The sequence below is a fragment of the Talpa occidentalis genome, unplaced genomic scaffold (genome assembly GCF_014898055.3).
Source record: "Talpa occidentalis isolate TD23 unplaced genomic scaffold, MPIMG_talOcc4v2.1 talOcc4.2, whole genome shotgun sequence".
Classification (NCBI taxonomy): domain Eukaryota; kingdom Metazoa; phylum Chordata; class Mammalia; order Eulipotyphla; family Talpidae; genus Talpa; species Talpa occidentalis.
In genome coordinates, this window is record NW_023602073.1 from 136,881,380 (window position 1) to 136,902,453 (window position 21,074).

A 21,074-nucleotide genomic window follows, 5' to 3' on the forward strand; every position below is an offset into this window, starting at 1 on the left:
TCCATCTCAATCACAAAATCTAGTCAAGTGACTATCTACAAAATTTCAAATTAAAAACACTTTCATTTTGCTGAAACTATCTCAACAATATGCTGAGATTTTTAGGAAAAATTCAGAGGAGAGAGTTTATATTTGAAAAGGAAAATGCCATATACCTTTCATGTCTATTGTTCAGAAGCACAAAACTGGGCAAATAAAAAAAGTGTTAAATATTTCTCCACAAGATAAATATTTTACAAAGCAATAGTACCAATCAGGTAATAATAGATCAATCAGGTTTTCCTAAAATGTAGAATTTGCAGTAGAAGACTGGATAAGTAATTGCATTCAAAGTAATGTACAGGGAGCTATCAATCCCCATTCATTTAGCAGCGAGCCAAGAGCTTTGCTAGGCTTGGAGATATAAAAATGAATACGACACAGCTGCTTTACTTCCAGCTAAAAGAATACACCTAAACAAAGAGCTACAGGGCAATGTGTTAAGTGCTATAATAGAGGTGTGCACAAAGGGCTGGGGGCCAAAGGAAGAAGCCATAAATTCTTCCTGGGAAATCAAGCAAGTGAGGAGAGATGTAAAAAAAGGTACGCTGATGTTTCATTGGGAAACTCAAGTCTTTCCTTATGGTGTTCTAAAAAGCCAGGCCAGTAATTTTAGGATTTATGAACTATTCTAATTACAAATGCCATAGTGGCCTATTAGGCAGTTTCATTTATGTTTGACACACACTGCCAGCTATAATATTCCAAGTTTAAAAAAAAATAAACATGTTATCATAATAGTCCCACATGACACACACAATCCAGAACAGCGGGACTAGCTAGCATGAGTGAAATTCAGCTACAAAATCCAAAGATGTTTTGAAACATCAGTGGATGAAAGATACATTCTAGAAACTAGGTTATATTAATAATGCTTATTTTATCCCTTTTTTCTGCTGAAAGAAAAACAGAAGAATCACCTGATTATCTCATGGTTAATATTTGTCTTTCTCTACTTCTCTGTTTAAAAAAGAAGGGTGTTGAATCAACTTCTACTTAACATCATTTATTATGCATACCATATTCCTACTTATAACATAGTTGTGACAGAACCTCCATTGTTCATTACACACTAGCCCCAAACTCGAGTAATTCTAATGTAAGCATGAGAAACCACCGTCTCCTTTGGGGTGAATTTCCAAATTCCTCTGTGTTAAATTGAGGTCTAATTTTCCCTGTGCCTGGTTTTCACAAGAAGGTCCATTCCACCCCATGTGCTCCTTTTCAGCTGTCAATAAACAGAGGCAGTGAATTCCCCCACGGCTTCACAAAGCTAGTTAGGCAGAGCCATTCATTCCTTCAGGAAAACAGGGCATTGATTTCAGCAAGTTCCCAGGGAGCAGCTGTAACAAAGAGATCAAAGGCCCACCTCTCTTTCCCTCCACTGCTTTCATCAGGCCAGGCCCAGACAAACAGCGACAGGTCTCCTTGAGAGGAGGAGAGGGCCCGGCAGACCACCTCATGGTTCAATTCAAATTCATCCGTTTCCTACATTCCAGTGACAGTCCAGAATGCTAACCATGACAAACCAGCACAATCCCCCAGCATAATATACTGCTCGCTAGTTCATCCAAGGTCAGAGGGAGAAAACCAGCACTGAGGGTAGCCCTGCGCGTCGAGGGCCTGTGGAGCATCAATGGCCCCCTGACATTCCATAAATAAACTTCTGCTCACTCTCCCTTTTTCCATCCTGCAATCCCACAAGGGACGGTCTCAGTCAGTCTGAGATTTTTTTTTTATGTCACTGTACCCAAACTCCTTGGACACGTTATTCTCGATGCAATACTTGTAATGATGAGAGGGGTAACGCTGAGTGATGCCCTCGGAGTTCACCCCCATCTGAGGAGCTGAGAGAATCAGCCATTCTCAGGGCTTCCCTCAGGGCTGAGCTCCAGTGAAGGCCACAGGACTAAAGAGAGTGTCAGTTTGTGTAAATTCTGTTTGCAAAACAAAAATGTGAACAGAGATAGAACAGTTGGCTTTTTGGTTTGAGCTAGGTAATCAGGGAAACTGGCAATTCAAGCTGCTCAGTGACAGGCTGTGTGAATGAGCTGTGTCTCTGTGTGTGTGTGTGTGTGTGTGTGTGTGTGTGTGCGCGCGCGCGCGTGTAAGTGAGAACAGGGACCCTGGAGGATTTAGGAAAGAAAATGGATTATCCTGATTGGCTACCTACACTGAACAGATGTAATTAAAAGGCCTCCAAACTCTCCTTTGAATTCTGAGCTGCTTCTTGACACCACCTCCGTGAAAGCTTGTAACAAAATGCGTTCGTTTTATTGTGCTCCCTTCCATTTCTGTCACTAATCCTGAGTAAACACGGGAATAGATGGGTTAAGTTTCAAAATTCCTAAACCAAAAAGAAAATAAACAATATTGGAATGAGAGCTATGGAGAACTCATTCCTTGACACAGAACACAACCTTCCCATGTGCCCATCTCAGAGCTTCAGTGTCGACCTAGGGGATCACCAAAGCCCCCAGAGCTATCCTCCCTGGTATTCATTTCACTGCCAAAGATGCCATTTTGTACAGCCTACTGAGCTGCTCTCAAAGAGAAGACTTTCACTTATTTTTCAAGTCGGGACAGAAATAAACTTGGAAAATACAGAATTCCACCCTGCACAGGAAAGGCTGTGTGTCAGCAGGCAAAGTATGGCAGTTACATTAGGGACCTCAGAGCTGACATGGGCACTGATTCACTTCAGGCCTCTGTCTTCTTACGCTTTCAAAACAAAGACAGAGATGCCTCTCAAGAACTCGTTTATAAGATATTGTGAAATCACCATTCTTCAAAAACAATGTATCTCATCAAATAAATAAAGCTGGCTGCATGACTAAAATCTCCTCCTATAATAGATCACCCTGTAATTCAATAGAGCTGTTCTAGAGACTCGCTAAGTTTACATAAATCAAATCATTTTTAAAAAGCACTCAAAGTTTATTACTTAAAGAAATGCTATGGCAAATGACGAAATACACTCATTAATTCATTTATATATCTTTCAAAAGCATTTATACAGCACTTAGAAACATCCATTTGATCTCCCCACAACCATCTGAGATAGATGGCTTTATTAAGATGGTTTTATTAATTTCTATTTTTGATTAAGGAAAATGGGCTCAAGGGTGGTAATAAATTGATTTGCTAAAGTCACAGAATTAATGAGCAGCAGAGTCATAACTTAAAGTATTTTCTTTCTAAATTCTAGGATGTTTCTGTTGTACCTAGTTACCATGAATGCAGATAATTATGCACTGAAGTTCTCTCATTGTAATTATTATATATTAAGTCATCATCATCTATTTCTAAATCCAATGCACTGTGCCACTTCCATTCAATGAGGTAGTCTGCAAGAGTGTGGATTCTGGTATGGACTCTTGGTGTCACTTCTTAAAAGTTTTGCAAGGGAAGCAAAACACTATTTTCAGGACCTCAGTCTACTCATCTGTATGAGAAATACCACCTTATTTCATAGGGTTTGTGAAGGATCAAATTAGAAACTCTAGACCAGCATTAGCATATAACAAACACCCCAAAATGGTAGCTATTATAATTGATATTGAAAATCAAACCAATGTAAAATTTGTCTGAAAGTAAAATGCTTCCCCTTCAATAAAAAGACAAAATTTAACTTTCAGGCTCTGGATTATACAGCTCCTTCAAATGCTAGAAATTTAGCACTCAAGTTTAGGGTGTTCCGGGGGGCAACTAATGAACCAAGAACAACCTCATAAGTTACTATACAAAATAGGGACACTAATTTTCTTCTAAAAAGTTAACTGAGACAAAGTCCTGGTTTCTATAAAGTAATGATGTGATTTGCCTTTACACTCAGCTTCACTTCTTGCCATTTAACCACTTTAACTAGAAATGGATTGGTGCCACATGAAGAGAAAATCACATACTAAGGATATGTCTTGCATGTTACTAGTGCTTTTTCAAATTTTCAAAGAATGAATATATGTCTTCATTGACTCTCCCACAACTCACTAGGAGAAAACAGATTAACTTTCCAACACAAGAAAAGACCACCAGTAGTAAACCACAAAACTTATTTTTAACTCCTTGTCTTGTTTTTTATAAACCCCATCAATAGATGATGGTATGTAGATGTTACAGTACAGAGTGTACAGAATAATGTGGGAAGACAGAGACAGAGGCCACTATGTCTGGGAGAGTCTGAAAAGGCTTTGGAGAGGAGGTGACATTTATGCAACCTTTCCGCGGTACTGAAGTACATCTAGAATATTCCTCATTGTCCTTGAGTTTGAAGAGATTTTTCTCTGAATTCTGAATATGTCATTCAGTACTTAGTTCTTCTTTACTGTTTTTGTTGACTTGCAAACTTAAATGGATACTTTTTTTTTTTAATCTAAGGTTTTGTCAATTAAAGAGGCAGGCAGTTGCAACTACTGTGGTTTTACGAGTACCTCTTATGGCTCTAATTCTACAGTTTTGTGATTTTCAAAATTATTTCTCATTCTTTTACTGCATTACCTACCATGTAACACATCATTTTTAATGGCAAGTGAATCCATAGCCTGTTAACACTGAGAAATTTTTCCCCTTTCACTAACATTTATCGTAGAAATTAGGAACTAGAAAGAAGACTTAAGAATGTCTAGGGGGCCTCCCCTGGTGGCACAGGTGGTTGAGCGCCGCACTGTGAGGCTGTCTGCAGCCTCTGCAGTGCCAGTTCAATCCCAGCCGGCCGGCCAGCGAGGGTCCCACATGGCATGGCAGACCTCTCCTGTCTTGCCTGCTGCTCCTCTTAGCAGTGCATTTCGTCAGTCTGTCTGTTCTGTTCCCCGCTCTAGCTCTGGTGAATCCTCTCACCCTCCTGCCCATCTGGCCTGTACCCCAGTTCTTGTATGAATAAATAAATAAATCTTTAAAAAAAAAAAAGAATATCTAGGGCTCACTAAAGAAACCTCGCGTATAGCTGGTTTCCTTCCAATGAAGAACTAAGAATTGGCTTCTTTATAACCACCTCCCACTGTCCTCTCCAACACGATACATTTTTAAATAAAAGACATGCAATTTTCACCATCTCTTACATTGAGCCATTAATTTGAGGCTGTTCTACCACAGGCATAAAGTACTGTAGATATCCCAGTAAACACAGCTATCCTAGCACCCTAATTATGTAGAAATATGTTTTCACTTTCTTTCAGTTTAAAATACTTTCTAATTCCTTTTTCATTTCCTTTTTTGTCACATAGGTTATTTGGTAATTTGGTAAAATTTCCCAGTGCAAACATTTAGGGTTTTCTTTTCTGGAAGGGTTTTTTTTTTTAACTACTAATTAGATTTCTTTAAGAGATGTAAGACTGTTCAGGTCATCCATTTCTCTTTGAATATTAGTAATTTGTATTTGCTGGGAATTGGCCCATTTTATCTAAGTTATCAAACTTTTGGGCTGAAGTTGCTTCCATCATTATGCTTGTAATATCCATGAAATCAGTGTTATGGCCCCACTTTCATCCCTGAAATGGACAACTTATATCTTTTTCCTCCCTTGGTCAGCTGGCTAGAGGTTTATTACTGAGCTTTTCAAAGAAAAGCTTTTCATTTTGTAGATATTCTCATTTTCCTATTTTCAATTTTGCTATTTTCTCTAATTTTTAGGTTTACTTTCTTTGCCTTGCTTTGAGTTTAATTTGTTCTTCAAATCTAGTTTTATAAAGTAGAAACAGGTTACTGATTTCAGGTTTTTTCCTAATATATGTATATAATGCTATAAATTTTCCTCTAAGCAGTTTTAGCTACACCCTGAATATTTTTATAAACTGAATTCTCATTTTCATTTAGTTTAAATTTTAAAATTTTATGTGAATCTTTTTTGTTGGCCCATGAGTTAATCAAGTGTTACTAATTTCCAAAAATTTGACAATCTTCCATCTATCTTTCCCTATTGATTCCTAGTTTAATCTGTTAAGAGCCTGAGAAGGTATTTTGTATGATTACTTGTCTTTCAAATTCAAGGCATTTTGTATGGTCTGGAATGTATCCCTAGGTAATTTGGAAGTGTGTCATTCAGTAACAAGATATCTTTCCTGATATCCTTCTGTTCTAGTTTAATTCCATTGTGGGCAACAGGTATTTTTTGGTGTGTGATTTAAATCATTTTAAATTGTTTTCTTATTCAAAAAAGTCCATCTTAAGAAATGATCTGGGTGCACTACTTTTGATGGCTTGAGTGTTCTATAAATGTTTATTAGATCAAGTTGGCTGATAGTGCTGTTCAAGTCTTCTATATCATTACTGATTTCCTATCTATTTGATCTATTATTCACTGAAAGAAGGGCATTGAAATATGACCATAATTGTGGATTTGTATGCCCTTCCTTGTGTATACTTAAACTCTTATTAAGTGCAGGCAACTAAATGGATGAATTTACCACTTTATTTTTATGAAAAATTCTTGTAATACCTAGTAATATTTGGGCTAATTTCTACTGTGAGATTAATGTGGTCATTCCAGGATTTGTAAAAACAAATGGTGATAAAATGTATATAATTTTTCATCCTTCTGTTTATAATCTACTTGTGCCTTTATAAACAGAAAGCATGCTTTTCATAGGCAGCAAAGAGATCTTGTTTTATTGCTTAAGTCTAATTTGACATCTTTGTCTTTTACTTAAGAGTATTTAGACCATTTATACTTGATGTGATCATTGACATAGTTTGGCTGAATGTACCACATTGTCCCATCTATTCTCTATTTCCATTTTCTTTTTGTTTCTACTTTCTTTTGAATTGATATTTTTTCCCAATTTACATCTCCTTTGACCTATAAGTCTCTTATATTTTAGTGGTTGATTTTGAGTTTAAAGTTATATCTTTAACTTATCATCATGCATCTTTTAGTGTTTATTATACCATTTTACAAATAGTATGAAAACATATATTTCAATTTTCCCCTCCTGACTTTGTGTTATTAGTGCTGTACATGCTAAAAACCATACAGTGTTGTTACTATTTTTGTTTAAGCAATCAATTATCTTAAAAAAATTTAAGTTAGAAATCTTACACATTTACCCAGGTATTTGCCATTTCCACTGCTTTTTATTTCCATATGGTATTATTTTCCTGCTTTCTCAAGGGTTTTCTTTATTATTCCTTGCAGTGTGGGTATAGTGAAGATGAATACTTTCAACTTTTGCATGCCTGAAAGTCTTTATTTCACTTTCTCTTTTAAAATATCTTTTAACTAATTATATAAGTTGACAGTGTTCATTTAGTTCTTAAAAGATGTTGCTCCACTATCTTCTGGCTTACACTGCTTTTTATGAGAACTCTGCTGTCATTCTTTAATATAGAGGGTCTTTTTTCCTCCATCTGCTTTGAAATATTTTCTTTTTATTACTGGTCTTAAACTATTTGGTTGTGTGTGTAGTTATGATTTTCCTCATCTTTTTGTGTACTTCCCTGACATTTAAGTGTCTTAGATTTCTCTATTCTTTTTATCAAATTTGGCAAATTGTCAGCCATTATTTCTTCAAGTATAGTTTCTGTTCCTGCTCTCCATTAGACACTCTAATTATATATAATTTTGGCAGTCTAAAGCTGTCCCATAGCTCAATGATTGACTGGGTTTTTAACCCAATGTTTTGTATTATATCATTCTTACTACTATGTCTTCAAGTACATTAATTTTTCTTTTCACAATGTCTCAACTGTTATTAATCCAACCCAGTGCAATTTTTATCTCAGATGTTTAGGTTGTCTCTAGAAGATCAATATGAGTCTTTTTATATCTTCTATGTCTTTCCATAACAAGCTATGCTTTCCTCTACAAGCTTGAACATATGAAACAAAGTTACAATTTTTAATATTTTTGCCTAGTAAAATACTTATTAAAATGTAATTAGTGATTAAATTAAATCTGCTAATTAAATTTGTTTATTAATATCTTTATAAAATCTGTCATTGCTGAACCTCTTTCTATTGACCCATTTTTCTTCTGACTACATAATTTTCCTATTTCTATGCATATCTGATGTCAATTGAATATTACATTGTTTACCTTGTTAGGTGCTGAATATTTTGTATTTCTTTAAATATTCTTGAACTTTATTTTATGGGATATAATTAAGCTACTAGAAACAATTAAGTACTTTAAACTAGGAATCTGTAAACTGTGGCCCACAGGCTAAATGTGGTCCCCTGCCCATTTTATAAATAAAGTTTTGCTGTAACACCACTACCTCCATTAATCTGCATATTGCTATGGTTGTTTTAACATTATAATGGCAGAGCTGAATAGTTACAACAGAAATCTGATGGCCAACAAAGCCTAAACTATTTTCCAAATTTTTACAAAAAAATTTCATGATCTTCTTTAATAGGTTACTTTTAATATATTTTTAGGCAAGATCAGGGAGCCTTTAGTTTTGGGCTAATTTTGCCTCACTATTGAGGGCAATGCCCTTTTAAATACTCTAATGCCACTTATATTACTAGATTTTCCATTGTGAATGATGGGAACACATTTACGAGCCCTCTATGAGCTAAATTTTCCTTTCCGGTAGCTCTTTCCCAGTCTTGATTAGTTCTCTTACATGGGAAAATCATTTCTTTACCTTCTTTCAGGGCTCACTATTTTGTGCTGTTTGTTGTGCAATGTCTAAAAACCTGTTTCATATATTGTGTGTGTGTGTGTGTGTGTGTGTCTCTTCTGTTTAAGGCAGGAGAATACATCTAATTCCTCTGAACTAGATTGTAGCTGGAAGTGAAGATCCCTCAGTATGAAAGTTCCAGTTCCTTCAAATGCAATACAAAATCCTCCCGCATCCTGCTTCCCCATCTTTATGAACAGAACACATAAAAATTCCTATCCTCATGGAATTTATCACAGAATGAAGAGGAGACATATAAGTAAAATACGTATCAGGGAGTGACTAAAAAATTAATGACAAGATATGCAGTGCAGGGAAGACAGGGCAGGGGGAAACAAAGGTAATTTGAAATAGGTGGTCTGGGCAAGGAGATGACAACTTAGCAAAGATCTTGAGGTAAGGAAGCAATGTGTCATGTGGCTGTTGTTGGGAACATCCATGCCAAAACCTGAATGTAGGAGCAAGAATATTGGTATGACTGAAGCAGTAAGGGGGAGAATAAAATATTAGGTCAGAGGTAACAGGGGCTCATATCATGGAGGAGCTGGTAAACCTCTGTAAAGAGAGGCATGGGAGCCACTGCAGAAAGTAACATGATCAGACTCAGAGTTTTAAATAACTTACCTGGCAGCTACTTGAAGAATGGATTATAGGGGAGAAAGTATAGAAGCAGGGAGACCAGCTAGGTTATTTTAATTAAAAAAATATATAAAGATTTGCACCAGTGTGGTACAAGAAGAGATAGAAGTATACACATCAGCCCCACAGATGGCATTTTGCTACTTCTATACATAATCCTGAGAGGAAGTGATGCCAAAGAAATAGATGTACTTAATCAAGATGTGTAATTCAAACTTCCTCAAAATATCTATCACCTAGTGGTATCAAAAAAGTGAAACATTTCAAAATAATACAAAACCCAAGTAACTTACAAATTTTACTCCAATTTTTTACACCAGGTTACACTGATTCAAAAGAACACCTGTACCCCTATGTTTATTGCAGCACTATTTACAATAGGTAAAACCTGGAAACAACCCAAATGCCCAAAAACAGATAACTGGATCAAGAAAATGTGGTATAGATACACAATGGAATATTACTCAGCAATCAAAAAATATATACAGAAAAATACACTCATGTAATTAGAAAATATAATTCCTTTGGAATGAAGGATAAAAAAATTAAAATATCAACTTACAAAGTCAATGGTGACGGTGTTGTCAGGTGGCAACAACCTAAAAACAAAATTAACAATTATTAGTTTTATATATTAGCCACACATGCATTTTTTAATTATAATCTTATTGAGATGATTGCAGATTCATATGTGGTCTTGAAGGACATCATGATTACCCTTCACACAGTTTCCCCCAATGGTAACATTTCACAAAAGTAAACTATCACAGTCAGCACATTATAGTAACACAATCCACTAGTCTTTTGAGATTGTACTTGTATGTGTATATATTTAGTTCTATAGAACTTTATCTCTTATTAAGCTTACATTATCCACCACCACAATCAAGATACTGTACTGTTCCATCAGCACAGCTCTCCCATGTTGCCCCTTTATAGCACACCCATCTCTTTCCCTTCCCCACATGCCCCTTCTATCCTAACTGCCCACATATCTATTTTAATAGTAAAACAACATTCACTTGTGAACAGTAAATATTTTACTTTTGTGTAAGAGAGACATATAGCTAGTTATATGTCAAATCATGATTAAAGAGTTCCATTTTTCTGTATTAAAGAACAAGTAAGTTTTAGTTTAAGCTCTAGGGCAGAAGTTTTCTCTCACTGTTTTCCTCAGAGACTCATTTCAAAAATCAAAAGGTAAAAGATAAGCTAAAAGTATCACCTGAACTCACAGACTGTAGAGTTTTAATATATATATTTTAAAAGACTTAACTTTCATCCATAGTAAATTTGAGGGGAAGGTGTTTTTAATTTCACATTCCACTTATTCTCTGCTGGCATAAAGGAAAACAATTGAGTTTCCTATGTTTACCTAACAATCCTACAATCCTGCAATAATCACATTCTGGTGGGTTTTCCTGTTGTTGATTCTTTTGGATTTTTGACATAATTACGTCATCTGTGAACAAAAATTTATTCCTTCCTACCCAATCTGTATACCTTTTATTTCCTTATCTTGTCTTACTGCATTAGCTAGGATTTCAGCTGCAAAGGAATGATGAATGGGACATCATTACCTTGTTTCTGATTTTAGTGGCAAAGCTTCTACTTTGTCACCATTACATACAACTGCTGTAATCTTTTTGCAGATATTCCTTTTTAAGTTGAGGAAACCCCTTTGTTTACTGAGAGCTTTAATCATGAATGAGTTTTAGATTTTGTTAGATGTATTTCTGCAACTCTTGATAGGATCACGAGTTTTCTTTTTTAGCCTATTGATGTAATGGATTACATTAACTTGTATTTGAATATTGAACCAGCCTTGCATTCCTGGGATAAATCCCCTTTGGTAATGGAGTATAATACTTTATATACCTAATATTTTGTTAAGTTTTGAATCTATGTTCATGAGAGATATTCACCTGTGTGTAGTTTTCTTTTAATGACTGACTGGTTTTTGGTCATAGGGCAACAATGGCATTAAAAAATGAGTTAGGAAGTATTTATTCTGCTTCTAGTCTCTGAAAGATTATTATAGAAAATTTGTATAGCTTCTTTCTTAAATGTTTTGCCAAATTCATGGACCTGAGCTCAATGCTTTCTGTTTTGGAAGGTAATTATTATATTGGTTTTTTTTTTTCCCCCCCAGATCAGCTCTTTCTTTTGTGCTTTGGAGAGCTTATGACTTTTAGGGAGTTGGATCATTACACAGGTTACCAAATTTGTGAGCATTGAGTTGTTCATAGTATTCCTCTATTATACTTCTAATGTTCAAGGGATCTGAAATAATGCCCTTCTTTAATTTCTGATATTAATAATCTTTTCTTAGTTGGCTTGGTTAGAGGTTTATCAACTTTATCTTTTCAAAGGAGTAGCTTTTGGTTTCATTACTTTTTTCTATTAGTTTCCTATTATCTTCAACTTCATTGATTCCCATTATATTATTGCATCTTTTTCCTGCTTTCTAAGATTTAGTTTGCTTTTCTTTTTCTAGTTTCCTGATGTGGAATTTTAGATGACTGAATATTTTATGTTTTTTCTTTTCTAGTATATGTATATGCTAAGCATCTCTTATTCACCTCTTACTCTGTATCACACAACTTTTGATAAGTTGTATTTTATTTTCATTTAAATATAGTTTTTAAAATTTCCTGAGATTTAACCTATGTTTAATTTATAAGTATGTTGTTTAATATACAAATATTTTGAGATTTTCCAGCCATCTTTCTGTTATTGATTTCTAATTTAATTGCCTTATGGACTGAGAGCAGACACTGTATAATTTCTATCTTTTAAAATTTGTTTAAAATTTGTTTAGGTGCATTTTATGGTTAGAATATGGACTGTTTCGATGAAGATTTCATGTGAGCTTGAGAAGAATATATGTTCTGCTGCTGTTAGAATAAGTGTTTATAAATGTCAGTTATATCTAGTTGATTGATGGGTAGTGGTGTATTCAACTCTGTTCTTATTGATTTTCTACCTGCTGAATCTGTCCATTTCTTATGAAGGTACGTATAGTCCCTATTTTTCTAACAATAAAATTTTGAGTGCTTATGGTATAATCCATATATTTTTGATATAATCCTCAAAACAATCCTATGTTGACAACAAAACAATCCTATGTTGGCAAAAAGAACATGGTTCTTTTTGAATTATGAGGAAATTCAGGCACTAAAAGATTTAAGTTTCCAAGACTGTACAACTTAGAAATGGTAGATCCTGACAACCTGGGTCCAGGCTCTTAACATCTAGGCTATACTGTCCCTCAAGAAAATTTATGACAACATCAGGCCAATCTGTGTAATCATTAGTTCCTATGAGAAACAATTAAGCCTTGGTAAGTAATAGTCACTGCTCATAAGCACTAAAGTCCCCCTCTCTCTACTGCTACATACATGCACTTTGGTGTATATAGTATAAGCACAACAAACGTATGGGTCTACTTTCTAAAACATTCTACAAAATCGACTGAATTTTTCACTTTTTGCTTGCATATTCCACAACTATAACATCTATACTGTTTTTTCTTAAATTGTTAAATTCTAAGGGGATAGGCACTATCTTATCTATATAAATAGGTATACAAGGAATGATAAAAAAAAAAATCCAAAAATGCCTTCCTTGAGTAGAAATCATAGTAAATACAATGGCAGTTTGGTTCTTCGGAGTTCGTTGTTTCCAGAAACCCAGACTCTGACATGGGGAGGGAATAAAGACTTTCATTGAAAGGACCCAGCATCAGGGAATATAATTTATTTACCTGCCAGTAATATACGGCTAATTAACCCACAATAATGGGTTATAAAATTACAGAATATATTTTTAAAAAAAAACCTGACCAAGCCTCTCTTAGTTCACAAATTGAATTATCACAGACTGAATGGCTAAAAGAATCAACATTTAGGGCCTCCCCGGTAGTGCAGCAGGTTGAGCGCCATGCTGTGAAGCTGCCCACAGCCTCTGCAGTGCGGGTTCCATCCCGGCTGGCTGGCAAGAATCCCACGTGGTGCAGCAGACCTCTCCTGTCATGCCTGCTGCTCCCCTCAGCAGTGTATTTCTGTCATCTGCCTGTTCTGCTCCCTGCTCTGCCTCTTGTGAATCCTCTCACCCTCCCGCGCTTCTGACCTGTACCCCAGCTCTTGTATAAAAATAAGTAAATCTTTAAAAAAGAAGAATCAACATTTATTTCTCATAGTTCTAGAAGCTGGAAGTCTGGGATCATGGTGCCGCATGATCTGGTGAGAACGTTCTTCAGTGTGGAAGACTTTCAACTTCTCATTGTATCCTCATATGCTGGGAAAAGACCAAGCTAGCTCTTTTCCTTTTTTCATGAGGGCACTAATCCTATTCACAAAGGCACCATCCTCATGATCTAATTACCTCCAAAGACTCCAGCCTGCCTTGGGGATAGGGTTTTCACATATAAATTTGGGAGGGGGCATTAACATTTAGTCCAATACAATGACCTTACATAGAGAAAAAGGCAATCCAGTCAGTCCTGAAAGACCTCACACTTCAAAAATCTCACACCAAAAAATAAGAGCTAGGGGGGAAATTTGGCATAGACTATTCAAAACTTTTGCAATTTTGCAATCACAAAGCTAACCAAATGGACATCTTAACTATAACTTGGTGAGACCGGGTAGATAGCTCAATGTAACTGAAGAGTACCTCAGAGGATATTAGAAATGCACAGAAACAATACAGTAGGAAGGCTACTGAAGTAGAAATAGAGAGGGAGGATTTAGAAATAGTTTCACAGTCAGGAGAGACTTTATTCTGCCAGCTCAGGCTCAGTTGGGTTCTAGAACCAGCTCAAAAATGCCCGCAAATTTTCTAACCTTCCCTCCTGTACTCCAACTGATCCCCTCATTCCCAACACTTGTACATACAACTCTTGGCAAACATCCCCACTTCGTGTTTCACTGACAAAATAAAAGCTATTGGACAGAGCATCTCATCTTTCCAAAGCTAACCCTACAAATCTCCCTTCCTAGAACCGACGATGAACCCAGCTCTCCATTTTCCCCTATATTATCATCCTCTCCCTTTCTACTAGAGATGCTTCTCCCTAGTGTACAGGCAAACTATGGTATTTCCCAACTTTTCAAGAACGAAACTCTCACTACCCCAATATTGTCTTCCAGCTTTCACTATATTCCCAGACCAATTTTTGAAAAACATTGACAACTTAGATAGATAATCACCATTTCCTCACCTACTATTCCCTTTCCAACCAACACCCTTGGCTCTTATCTTCACCACTCTATCAAAGGATCATTTGTCAAAGTTATCAAAAGCAATTTTTATTATCCTCATTTAAGAAATCAGGACACTGAAGCTCAAGAGAGATTACTAGGTTGAGATAGTAAAGACACACCTTTTCTTGAAGATAAGCAAGCACCAAGGCCACCCCAAAGCACTAGACTAAAAACTTCCTTTTCTAGGAACCCCCTCTTCTTTCCTCCCTTGTGTCATTCTCCTTGTATGAAATCTCAAACTTACTTCTTGGAATATCTCATTTTTATCATTTATAATTGAGAAAAATGACTCTGCTTGATCTATGAATATTTTATGTGTAAACCAGTTGTTGTGTTATTTTAGTTGTCATAATGACCTAAGAATACATGTTTTTCCCCCTTTATGCAAAAACATTTAGCTGAGAAAGAACAAAAGCCTTTTCAATATCAGACAATATTCAATATCAGCAGTAAAAATAGCACTGGATATCTCTACACTGGATAGCATTTTGCACCCCAGGCTGCCTATTCTTCATTATGGTTACATCTCATAGCTTCTTAGTTGTTCCTATTGCATGGTAACAAGGTTAGGCATCACTCAGTCCCAATATTCCCCAAAAGTTATGGTTTATGCAAATTTTCTATAAGCAAACACAAGAAACTAATTTATATTTCTTAATGGGACTTAAAATAAGAATTATATGATATGCAACCTGTAACTCAGAGGTTTTCCATTCCTAGGGAGCCAAACTGTAAGCATTAAGTACAGTACACATGTATTTTGCTCACCTATAGTCTACTCTTGTTTTCTAATACAGACATTACACCTAGGTAAGAGGGATTTACAGTGAACCCCTTCCTCTGGAGAGTGAAGTCGAAGGGCCTAAAGGCACACACACACCAAGTTTCAGACTCCCCTTCTGGACTATGCACCAAGCTCCTGCAACCATGGACTTTCTTGTCCAAAATACTTGAAGACTGCTACCAGGGATGGAACAGTCCTCTTTCTCAGACCTGTGTTCCTGAGAATAGACTGTACCATTAGTGGAAGTAGTCCTAGAACCAACAGCTGACCAAGGGTAGTAATTATAAGTATGTAGACACAGCTCAAGTGTGTGCCCTTCAGGGTACAGTAGGGGCCAACACAGGAGCAGAAGGAAAGATGAGCCAGCATCTGTGAGTTAGCTCTCCCTACACTTCCATGTTTTAGAGCTGCAGAAATCTCCTGACTCCAAGGATTCCATGCTCAAACCTGGTTTTCCAGGTCTTATGAGATACTTTTTTCATGGAATGAAAAAGCATATTTTTCGTTTCTTAACTTACAACTTTAAACTATTTCAATACATAGTACACATTCTTCTATTTACATTATTGCTTGAACTTTTCCATCCCCTTATAGTTAGAGAGGGCCACATGATTAGTTCTAGGCTATTAATAAAGTTAATTACTGGCATAAAACCACTTAAAATTCTCTTGACCTACCATGGCAATCAAGAAACACAAGTGTTCTAGAAAACACAGTTGCAAGATAGTGGTGTATCCACAGACCTGAGTCTCTGGTAGTGTGCTGAGATTCCCACAAAACCACAACTCAAATTTAGTGGCAACAAAAAGAACCCTATTTCTCAGTGAAGCTGCTGGGGAGTTGGTGGCACAACATAACTTTATCCTATACTGATTACATAGAAATTGGTACCAGAAGTAGAATGCTTCTCTAACAAAGATCTAAAATATATGACTTTGGCTTAATGGTCAGGAAGCAGTGAGGAATTAGATCTCAAGGGCAGAGAAGACAGTGATGTATTTTATACACTGCTAAGATATTTGATAAAGTATTTACCTCTGGTACCTCAGAAGGCAGATCAACTGCCTAATGAACTTGCAACCCTACACCACAGTAATAGAGATTTTGGAGCAAATGATAACTTTCTCTGCTTAGCTTATCTTTTTCTTCTTGGGACATGTTAAAAATGCCTTCATGTTTGTTGTGGACAAAATGTATCCAGTTGATATAAATACAGAATTACAGAAAGAGTATAAGATTTTATAAGTTGTGGCTATTAAGTCCTATTTCTCCTTTATGATCTAAAAGAGACGATGCCATTAAAAACAGATTTCTGCATTATCAAGTTTCTTTTGTTATAAGTTGATTTTTTTATTAGTTCTAGGCAAGTCACTATTGCCACGATATACTGTAGTTGGGTTTTTACTGCAGTCACCTGCTTTCCACAGATATAGGAGCTCCTTTTCTTTTGGAAACCTTTTCTCTTTGTTTAACTTCATTTCCCTCTTACCAATGGGGAGCTGAAGGGACAGTTCAGGAGGACAGTTCAGGATGATATATAACTGATGTTGTATATCATCAGGATGTGCTCTAAAAAGCGAGGTAGGTGCTGCCTGTACTACAATTAGTTCTACATTAGATGTTTCTAAATCTTCAGTGATGATCTTATGTAGTCTCAGATGCTATTTATTCAATGAAGCTTGCTATTCCCAATTAAAAACAATATGTAAAGGCAATTCAGACAGGAAAAAAAAAAACCCAGGTAAAAGAGGTGACTATGCCACCTCTTCCATCCATCAAAATAATTTTCCAGAACAGGGATGCTGGCTTCTAAACAGCTGAGAGCTTCTAAGAGAAGATCCATGAAATAGGGCAAAATTCAGAGTATACAATCTCTGAACAATCTTTTGAAAATATCCCAACCTCATGGACGAACCAGTTCTCTTCCCCCTCTTTCCTTGAATCTATTTTAATACAAGCCAGTCCAAGAAGGGGCAGGGAAATTTAATGAATTTAGGCAACTATAAGACATTTTGAATTGTTAGTACAAGAGAACATTGAATTACCTTCCTGTTTAATACACACAAATATATACTACCTATTTCAATTTCTAAAAATCTGGATAACATATTTACCTTTTGAGGGCAGAATATTTTCTATCCCCTTTCCCTATGACATTGGCAGTAGAGGAGAGCTAGAATTAATAATCGCAGAAAAGTGTCAGGAAAAAAAAATCAACAATTTCTTGTATAATACAGATTTTAGAAGATGACAGGGATATTCTACATCATGTCCTCTAAGAATATGAACATCTTTCCCCAGCTATTTAAAAGCAATATTCTAGATTGCAGTTTTCAACATTTCTTTGCCTACAAGGTAATACCCTTAAAACATATGACACTAACTTCACGTTTCACAGAAATGCAGACAGAATTAATCTAACACATTTTAATATACTTCACACAAGTTCTCCAACCCCCAACAGGAGCTAAACTAAACTCACTGTATTAACAATACTAATATTATGCCTAGAAAATTATGGCAGAGAACAAGAGTAGCATGTGCTACAGTATTTTCCTGGTCAATTTAAGAAAACAAAGGTCTCACTTACCCCCAAAATTAAGATGTTAAAGCCCTATCTCTAATGTAACTGATTTAAAAATGGGGCCATTTGGGAGGTGATAAAGTTTAAATGAAGTATAGAGTGGAACACTAATCCAGTAAGACTGGTGTCCTTGTAAGAGAATAGAGAGACACCAGAGGCCACTTTCTCTTTCCATGCACATGGACTTACAAATGGTGGCCAGAGGCAAGCCAAGAAGATGCCTCATCAGGACCAAATATGTTAGCACCTTGATCTTGGATGTCTTGCCTGAAAGTGTGAAAAAACATATTTCTGTTGTTTAAGCCATGCAGTCTGTAATATTCTATCTGGGCAGGCTGAGCAGACGAGTACACAGTACATGAGTACTGTGATGTGGTGTGTGGCTATAACAAGGGCCTAAAAACACAGGAGAGACTAGAATGGGGTAACGATAAGACTCTGGGAAAGTTCTGAGGTCCAAGCTAAAAAAAACAGGCCTCACTTATTCTGATGGGAATGTTGGTGGAAACACAAGGTGATCCTGGAGTCAGGTGGCATGAAAACCATGCTATTGGAAGCTAGATCCTTGTTATAAACTGGCAAAGTATGAGGCTGAGCTGTGTTCTGGTGTTTTGGGGAAAGCACACACAATGTGATCAGGAGATTTCTAATCAAAGTATTGAAGGAATGGCCTGGCTGCTCCTTACTGCTTCCAGTAAAGTAAGAGGGCAGAAAAAAGGTGAAGGAATCAAACAAAACGGAATGAGAATTTGAAATTTTGGAAAAATTCTCAGTCTATGTTGCAAAAAAACTGAGAAATTAAGTCATGGAGAGAAAACCAAGGGTGCGGCTGTACAATCACTACATCAAGAGGTTACCCTTGGAGTTTTAAACCAGCCAAGTCAGCAGAAGCTAGGAATGAAGAAGGGATTACGCCAGTAGAGACATGGGCCAGTTGGAACCAAAGGGAACACATGCATGGAATGAGATAAAGGAAGGCTTTTAGATTTCTGAGATTCTGTAGATGAGACAAGAGAGCTATTTGGCTGCAAATGCTACTCAGGAAAAGAATGACCCCAAGGGCAATTAAGAGATCATCTATACTTTACTCTCACTACAGGCCCAGTTCACAAGGCTGTTTCCCCCTTCGTTTCAGAGGGAGGGTGCCCCCATTCTTGTTTCAGTGGGCCAGGCAGCCCCAGCAGGGTGGGGCTGACAAAAAACTTTGTGGGTATGGCCACCACCTAGGTTCCTGGAGACAGAGGCAGGTTATAAGCCTAAAATGGTAATTCATGAAGTTTAAAACCTAATGCCTGACCCCATGCCTCTGAATTACATACAGTGTTGTAGACCAATGTTACCTCAATAGAAATAGAACATAAAACTAGTATTTTACTAGAAAAAAAAAAAAGTCTAATGGAATTTGCCTGATAGATTTTAGCCTCAGCATCAACCCTTTTTTCTTTCCTATTTCTCCATTTTGAAAGGAAATGTTTACTCTCTATCTGTCCCACCATTGTTTTCTGGAACCACCTAATTTGCTTGGTTTTACTGGAACACAGTTCAAGAGAGATTTTGCCTCAAGATAAATCATGCCTCAAGGCTCATCCATACCTGATTCTGATGATATTGAGATACGATTTTATATTCTAGAATTCTGAATTGATGCTGGAACAGTTAATATTCTTGGATGTGTTGGAATGAATGTATTTCGCATGCAAGAAAGACATGAATTTAGGGAGCAAGAGTAAAATGTAATAGACTGAATGGTGTCCTGCCAAACCACATGTTGAAGCCCAAATTGCCAATATGATTGCATTGGTCACAGGGTCTTTACAGAGGTAATTAAGATTAAATGAGGTCATCAGGGTGGAATGCATGTCCTTTTAAGAAGAGGAAGAGACCTCAGAAACCACACTCTGTACACATGCAGAGAGGAAAGGCCTGTGACGACACAGCAAGACAGCCTTCTAGCAGCTGAGGAAAAAATCTTACTAGAAAACAAATTTGCTGGCACCTTGATCTTGGATTTCTAGACTCCAGAACTGAGAGTGAATACATTTTTGTTATTTAAGCTACCCAGTCTGTTTTGTCATGACAGCCTGAGCAGACTAATACATCCACCCTTCCTGAGTCTAAGATACTTCAGAGTATCTTTACCAGGAATAAATGAGTACAAGTAGTTTAATATTCAGTGGGTCCAAATCTTAACTATCTCAAACAGAGACTTTTGTTTCAAGGTCTAGTAATACAAAATATTTCCAATGAAATGAAAACTCTATATCCACTGACTGTACTAATAGTGGCCAACAGTAAAATTAACACAAATAGAACAAAAATTGAGACTTCCAGTCTCTTTTTAAAAACATAAAACATAAGGGATATTTAGGAGCTAACCAGCCCCAAAAGATGTGCAAGAGCACTTGAGCTCCCAGAATAATATTGATTCAATGCAATGCTACTGAGAAAAAATATATAAGAAACTACTGACATATGCATCAACATGGATGAATTTCCAAAAATTATGCATATGAAAGAAGGCTGACCAAAAAGAGTGCATGCTATTTGTTTTCATTTAAAGTTTAGATAAAGTGGTGGCGCAGCGGTAGAGCGCTGGGTTGCGAAGCTGCCGCGGCCTGTTGCCCTCTAAAGGGTCCACATGGCGCGCAGACCTCTCCTGCCGCCCGCTGCTCCCTCAGCAGTGTACTTCGGTCCTTCTGCCTGCTCTGTCCCTTGCTCTGGCTCTGGTGATTCTCTCACCTCCCGCGCTTCTGACTATACCCAGTGCATGTATAAAAAAAAAAAAAAAAAAAAAAATAAAGTTTAGATAAAGTGAAACTACAGTGATGGAAGTCAGAGGAGTGTTGCCTCTAAAGGGACAGATTGGCTAGGTGGTTCATGAGAGAATTTTCTCTTCTGTATGGATATGATATTGTCTATCTTGACCTAGTGGTTACACAGGTATACATATATATATAAAAATTCATCAAGCGGTATATTAAACATTGGCACAGTTCATTTGCTTTGCCCCATGGATTTTATTCTTCAATAGAGTCAAAGTACTTCAAAAAAGATAAGGAGTCTATTTTCACCTTATCAGTTAACTAGTAAAGGTTATTAGGGAAATGTAAAATTTTCTACTTAAAATTAAAACAATGATC

At 36.5% G+C, this 21,074-nt stretch overlaps 1 protein-coding gene across 7 annotated transcripts in view; it reads right to left on the reverse strand.

Moving 5' to 3' along the window:
- PLAGL1 (PLAG1 like zinc finger 1) overlaps positions 1–21,074 on the reverse strand; it is a 100,470-nt gene that overhangs the window by 30,711 nt on the left and 48,685 nt on the right. For all 7 annotated transcript variants that reach the window (XM_054697900.1, XM_037520511.2, XM_037520516.2 and 4 more), the window contains exon 3: positions 9,862–9,898. The gene's annotated coding sequence lies outside the window, so the exon portion shown is untranslated. The remainder of the gene's footprint in view (positions 1–9,861; positions 9,899–21,074) is intronic.